This window comes from Lampetra fluviatilis, chromosome 51, assembly GCF_964198595.1.
Source record: "Lampetra fluviatilis chromosome 51, kcLamFluv1.1, whole genome shotgun sequence".
Lineage (NCBI taxonomy): Eukaryota > Metazoa > Chordata > Hyperoartia > Petromyzontiformes > Petromyzontidae > Lampetra > Lampetra fluviatilis.
This window is the reverse complement of record NC_136325.1, coordinates 6305831-6313330: the sequence shown is the minus strand read 5'-3', so window position 1 is coordinate 6313330 and position 7500 is coordinate 6305831. Positions and strand designations below refer to the sequence as shown.

Genomic DNA, 7500 nt, shown 5'->3' with positions numbered 1-7500 from the left:
TAGGGAGGACTCCATCCAGCAGTGGATAAACTAAAGGTCTCGGCATTATATCACCATAATAATAATACTACAACTCATCATCGCAATCATCTTAATCAGCATCGGAGCACTTAATACATTGGCCGACGAACTACGCGAATGAAAATGTTTTCAAATCTCTCTCCGTTGCCGCTGACTCATCAATCGTGGGCTAATGACCGCTAATTAATCTTACAAACACGCGTCACATGCGAAGGGTAAAGGAGTTTGTGGGGTGAGGGGGTCATATTGGAGTCATAGGGAGCGGTGGCGCAGCGGTTAGCGCACTGTGGGTCCCGCACCTCCAATTAGTACGGTTGGTTAGGTACGTTGCCGACACAGAGACCCGTAGACTCACACAGAGACTCATAGACTCACACAGAGACCCATAGACTCACACAGAGACCCACAGACTCACACAGAGACCCACAGACTCACACAGAGACCCGCAAACTCACACAGAGACACACAGACTCACACAGAGACCCACAGACTCACACAGTGACACACAGACTCACACAGAGACCCATAGACTCACACAGAGACCATAGACTCACACAGAGACCCATAGACTCACACAGAGACCCATAGACTCACACAGAGACCCATAGACTCACACAGAGACCCACAGACTCACACAGAGACTGTAGTGTCTTGTCCTTCCCTCCGCACTTTTGATTCGCACGGTTGGCTACGTACGGTGCGATGAAAGTTCGACATCCACACACACGAATATCGATATCAGAACGAATATCGATACCAGAACGTTGTCGAGATGCGGGCCAGTTCAGACCTTCGAGATAGGCCTCTGTCAGGGGCAACTTCCACTGGCAGGAGCCGTGCTGCGATGGCAGTTGCAGGGGCTGCGCTTTGAACTTTGTTTAGTTTTGAAGTTGTACATTGGGGTGGACATTCTGTGGTTTTAAAAACAAAAAACACGATCTGTACAACGCGATGTCTGGGCACCGCGAGAGAAGGCTGCAGAGTTTGGTGGTACATGTTGTTTACGTCGTTTATTGTGAAAATTCGGTCACAGTTCCTATGACCACTGTTTCATTGCTTTAATGGCTTTATTTTGGTGATTTTCGAAAAGTTGTTTGGTTTGGCCATGTTTGTTTGTTGTAGTACAGAGTTAGACTGATGGCCTTAATCTAAGTTGTCTTGTGGTTGTTGTTGTTGTTGTTTGACTTGCATCCCACTGGGATTTTTGCACACAGCGTTGGTGTACGGTGTTTTTTTCTGCAATATTTTGCTGTCTTTTCTTGGATTTTCTGTTTGCACTTAGTCACATATTCACTTTAAGATGTTTTCTTGTTCATGTTTTTGTTTTTTGTTTGTTGCGGTTGCACCCGATTCAAGAGCCGAATGGCTCACAGGGCTATACCTAATAAATGAACTTTGAACTTTGAACTTTGAGCTGACATTCAATTGTCATCCCCTCCCCCGGGGGCTTTAAATCCCAAGGTACCAACCAGACACAGACGCGCCCTTCCACAAGAATTTCACATTTCGGTGAGAAAAATCGTCGCAGAAATTCTGGAAGTGTCACGCTTGAGAACACGTGGGGCTGAACTGATGAGTCGGCAAGGGGATTCATAGTATCGGTTCTTTCGGTAAAGTCACGTAGAAGGGAAATAATAAAATAATAAAATTAAGACGCTGTCTTTCCGACAGCTGTGTTTCTTCACCTGAGGACGGCTGCTTGCGTTGTGGCCGAAACGTCGTGAGAATTTTATTATGTGATGGTGGTGGGGTGATGGTGGTGGGGTGATGGTGGTGGGGTGATGGTGGTGGTGTGATGGTGATGGTGTGATGGTGTGATGGTGATGGTGGTGATGGTGATGGGGTGATGGTGATGGGGTGATGGTGGTGATGGGGTGATGGTGATGGGGTGATGGTGATGGGGTGATGGTGATGGTGTGATGGTGTGATGGTGTGATGGTGATGGTGGTGATGGTGATGGGGTGATGGTGATGGGGTGATGGTGATGATGTGGGAGGGATGATGATGTTGGGGGTATAGTGATGGAGGGATGGTGATGGGGTGATGGTGGTGGGGTGATGGGGGTATAGTGATGGAGTGATGGCGATGTGGGAGGGCGATGCAAGGATGAGTGTGAGCAGGGGGGTGCTAGGGGGGATTGTAACCCTATTTCACTCTGGGCTTTGTCTTTTGTACCCTTGGCGTAATTACATCATCCATTACGGCGCCGGTAATTAGTTTGCTCGACTCAGACCCGCTGTTCACGTAACCCTCGTTAGAGGAGAATCCGCGCTCCCTACCCACCCACCCCCCACTCACCCACCCACTCACTCACCCACCCACCCCCCACTCACCCACCCACTCCCTCACTCACCCACCCACTCACTCACCCACCCACCCACTCCCTCACTCACCCACCCACTCACTCACCCACCCACTCCCTCACTCACCCACCCACTCACTCACCCACCCACTCCCTCACTCATCCACCCACTCACCCACCCACACACCCACTCACCCACCCACCCACTCCCTCACTCACCCACCCACCCACTCACCCACCTACCCACCCACTCACTCACTCACCCACCCACCCACCCACTCACCCACCCACCCACCTACCCACCCATCCACTCACCCACCCACCCATCCACCTACCCACCCACCCACCCACTCACCCACCCACCCACTCACCCACCCACCCACCCACCCACTCACCCACCCACCCACTCACCCACCCACCCACCCACTCACCCACCCACTCACTCACCCACCCACCCACCTACCTACCTACCCATCCACCCAACCACCCACTCACCCACCCACTCACTCACCCACCCACCCACCCACCTAGCCATCCACCCACCCACTCATCCACCCACCCACCTACCTAACCACCCACTCACCCACCCACCCACCCACTCACCCACCCACCCACCAACCTACCCACCCACCCACTCACGCACCCACCTACCCACCCACTCACCCACCCACCCACCAACCGTCTCACTCACCCACCTACCCACCCACTCACCCACCCACCCACCTACCCACCCACCCACTCACCCACCCACCCACTCACCCACCCACTCACTCACCCACCCACCCACCTACCCACCCACCTACCCACCCCCATGCTACTAACGCGGTGATATTCTGTGAAGGACTCTGACACTGTCGATGTGTAACAGTTGATGGGATTGACTTGCGTGTCCGTGTGTGTGTCCGTGTGTGTGTCTGTGTGTGTGTGTTTGTGTGTGTGTCCGTGTGTGTGTGTGTCCGTGTGTGTGTGTCTGTGTGTGTGTCCGTGTGTGTGACCGCGTGTATGTGTATGTGTGTGTGTGTCCGTGTGTGTGTGTTTGTCCGTGTGTGTGTCTGTGTGTGTGTGTCCGTGTGTGTGTCCGTGTGTGTGTGTCCGTGTGTGTGTATCCGTGTGTGTGTGTGTGTGTCCGTGTGTGTGTGCGTGTCTGTGTGTGTGTGTATGTCCGTGTGTGTGTCCGTGTGTGTGTCCGTGTGTGTGTCCGTGTGAGTGTGTGTGTGCGTGTCCGTGTGTGTGTGCGTGTCTGTGTGTGTGTGTATGTCCGTGTGTGTGTGACCGTGTGTGTGTGTCCGTGTGTGTGTGACCGTGTGTGTGTGTCCGTGTGAGTGTGTGTGTGCGTGTCCGTGTGTGTGTGCGTGTCTGTGTGTGTGTGTATGTCCGTGTGTGTGTGACCGTGTGTGTGTGTCCGTGTGTGTGTGTCCGCGTGTGTGTGTCCGCGTGTGTGTGTGTCCGTGTGTGTGTGTCCGTGTGTGTGTGTCCGCGTGTGTGTGTGTCCGTGTGTGTGTCCGCGTGTGTGTGTAATGGGGAGCGGGGTGTAATGGGGTAGTGTCGCGGTTAGCGCGCTGCGCTATGAACCCGGCGGCCCGAGTTCGATTCGCGCTCACGGCCAACACCAGTGGCGATTATCTGAACTGGTTCTGGGCCTCCCCTAGGTCGACTCAGCCTCAAATGAGTACCTGGTGCGGTGTGTAGTGAACATCGCCACTGGGGAGACAAAGGCGGCCGGGCGTGGTGCTGGCCACCCACCCCGTCGTATGCCGTGCCGGCCTTTATAGGTGCTGCTACTCGCAAATGGCACTTGCCCCTGCAGTCTGCCGAGGCTACACGGGGGATTTTTATGCGTGTCTCACACAGAGACCCATAGACACACACAGAGACCCATAGACACACACAGAGACCCATAGACTCACACAGAGACCCACAGACTCACACAGAGACATATAGACTCACACAGAGACTCAAATACTCATACAGAGACCTATAAACTCACACAGAGACCCATAGACTCACACAGAGACCCATAGACTCACACAGAGACTCAAATACTCATACAGAGACCTATAAACTCACACAGAGACCCATAGACTCACACAGAGACCCATAGACTCACACGAAGACCCATAGTCTCACACAGAGACCCATAGACTCACACAGAGACCCATAGACTCACACAGAGACCCACAGACTCACACAGAGACCCACAGACTCACACAGAGACACATAGACTCACACGGAGACCCATAGACTCACACATAGACCCATAGACTCACACGAAGACCCATAGACACACACAGAGACCCATAGACTCACACAGAGACATATAGACTCACACAGAGACCCATAGACTCACACATAGACCCATAGACTCACACGGCGGCCCAGAGACTCACACAGAGACCCATAGACTCACATAGAGACCCATAGACTCACACGAAGACCCATAGACTCAAACGAAGACCCATAGACTCACACAGAGACCCATAGACTCACACAGAGACCCATAGACTCACACAGAGACCCACAGACTCACACAGAGACACATAGACTCACACGGAGACCCATAGACTCACACAGAGAACCATAGACTCACACAGAAACCCAGAGACTCACATAGAACCCTAACACCTGTACAGGATGTTCCCCCAACGAGGATGAAGAGACCTCCTCTTTAAGAGATCTCAGACTCAGTTCTTTAACATCTTGCCGGGGTCATTCTTAGACGAAGCCAAACAGAAAAGCCATCGTCGGACATCCGACGGCACATGCCCCTGAGACTTTTAACTTTTAAACAACTTTATTGCCCCTTCTTGGTTCTTTCGGTAAAGTCACGTAGAAGAGAAGTAATAAAATAATAAAAATTAAACATAATAAAAAAATTCTCGCGACGTTTCGGCCACAACGCAAGCAGCCGTCCTCAGGTGAAGAACAGGTCTGTCGGAAAGACAGCGTCTGAATGATGGGTCTCCGTGTGAGTTTCCTTCATTCAGACGCTGTCTTTCCGACAGACCTGTTCTTCACCTGAGGACGGCTGTTCGCGTTGTGGCCGAAACGTCGTGAGAATTATTTTATTATGTTTTATTTTTATAATTGTATTATTTCCCTTCTACGTGACTTTACCGAAAGAACCAAGAAGATGAATCCCTGCAGTCACGAAAGCTTCAAATCGAAATTTTACTTTTATTGCTGCCAGCAGCAACAGCACTGGAGGCGATTCCGATTTGAAACACACAAAGTCACCAGCAAACAAATGGAAACAAACGCTACAAATCCACGCGCTGTGGCGATAAAAGCACCGCGCACAACACGAAATAAAAGCCAAGTGGTGATGGTGGTGGTTGTGATTGTGGTGGTTGTGGTTGTGGTGGTGGTGGTTGTGGTGGTTGTGGTGGTGGTGATGGTGGTGGTCATCGCGCACGCCACGGTGACGAGCGAGCGCTTCAGAAGGTGAACACCACGAGGGTGCCGTCTACGCTGCTACAGAGAGGGGCTTGTCCGGCTCCCCAGCGTTCGAAGAAGACGCTCCTCACATCACCGGCACGTGTGTGGTACATGGCGTGCTCCAGCCGGAGCCGCGCCTTGAGCAGGCCTCTGAGACACAGGGAGAGACACCCAGACCTAGGGATCGAACCCAGGAGCTTAGCAGTGCTGACGACATGGTCATTACGAACTCTCTGAGTCAGAGTAGAGAGAGAGATGGGGGGGGGGGGTGAGCCAGACCCCAGAGATCGAACCCAGGTGGTCACCAACACCACCCACCTCGTCTGAATCTCTTCCCGTCTCCCTTTTTTTTCGATCAGTGGAAACAAGAAGATGCTCGGTGTAGTCGGCACTTTGCTTCGTTCATCATTTCGTAATTTTTTGTTATTTTATTTTCACTTTGCTTTATGTAAACCCCCACCTCTCGCTCACTCTCTCGCTCACTCTCTCGCTCACTCTCTCGCTCACTCTCTCGCTCACTCTCTCGCTCACTCTCTCGCTCACTCTCTCGCTCACTCTCTCGCTCACTCTCTCGCTCACTCTCTCGCTCACTCTCTCGCTCACTCTCTCGCTCACTCTCTCGCTCACTCTCTCGCTCACTCTCTCGCTCACTCTCTCGCTCACTCTCTCGCTCACTCTCTCGCTCACTCTCTCGCTCACTCCTTCGCTCACTCTCTCGCTCACTCTCTCGCTCACTCTCTCGCTCACTCTCTCGCTCACTCTCTCGCTCACTCTCTCGCTCACTCCTTCGCTCACTCTCTCGCTCACTCTCTCGCTCACTCTCTCGGTCACTCTCTCGCTCACTCTCTCGCTCACTCTCTCGCTCACTCTCTCGCTCACTCTCTCGCTCACTCTCTCAGTCACTGAGCGAGAGAGCGAGCGAGAGAGTGAGCGAGAGAGTGAGCGAGAGGGTGAGCGAGTGAGTGAGCGAGAGAGTGAGCGAGAGAGTGACCGAGCGAGCGAGCGAGGGAGTGAGCGAGAGGTGGGGGTTTACATAAAGCAAAGTTATACAAAAAAAATAAAAAAATAAAAAAGAGAGAAGTGGAGAAGGAAGAGAGAAAGAGCGATGAGAGTGGAGGGGGTAGATAATAGAAGAGAGTGGAGAGTGAATGAGGGGGTGCTGTGATTTAAAGAGAGAGAGTAGAGAGAGAGGAGGGGGGGGGAGAAATGGAGAGAGTGGAGGAGGAGGAGGAGGGGGGGGGGTGGTGAGAGAGAGAGACGCAACTTGTTCCGCTGTAGCCAATTAGCGTGAGCTTCATGCGTGCAGGGCTAACGAGCCTCAACCAAACACGCGAACTGCCCCCCCCCCGCCTCCGTCGATCTTCCGTGCCGCGCATTTTCCATCACCCCACCCGGGCCTCTTGGAGCGTTCAGCATCTGCCCAGAGCGGCATCCGTCAGAGGCTTGAATTGGCTGCCAGAAGTAACGAGCAAATGATGGAAGCAGCAGTTGCAGAAGTTGCAAGGCGAATCTCTGTGTGTGTGTATCTGTGTGTGTGTGTCTGTGTGTCTCTCACACACATTCACTCACACACACTCTCTCTCTCTCTCCGTGTGTGTCTCTGTTTCTCTCCGTGTGTGTCTGTGTGTCTCTCACACATTCACTCACACACACTCTAACACACACTCTCTCTGTGTGTGTCTGTGTGTCTCTCACACATTCACTCACACACTCTCTAACACACTCTCTCTCTGTGTGTGTCT

The 7500-nt window shown here is 52.6% G+C and overlaps 1 long non-coding RNA gene across 1 annotated transcript in view; it reads left to right on the top strand.

Annotated features, from left to right (window-relative positions):
• Positions 1–7500, top strand: part of LOC144948911 (uncharacterized) — a 124072-nt gene that overhangs the window by 108620 nt on the left and 7952 nt on the right. The window contains exon 2 of the long non-coding RNA XR_013640217.1: positions 1483–1530. This is a non-coding gene — a long non-coding RNA (uncharacterized LOC144948911). The remainder of the gene's footprint in view (positions 1–1482; positions 1531–7500) is intronic.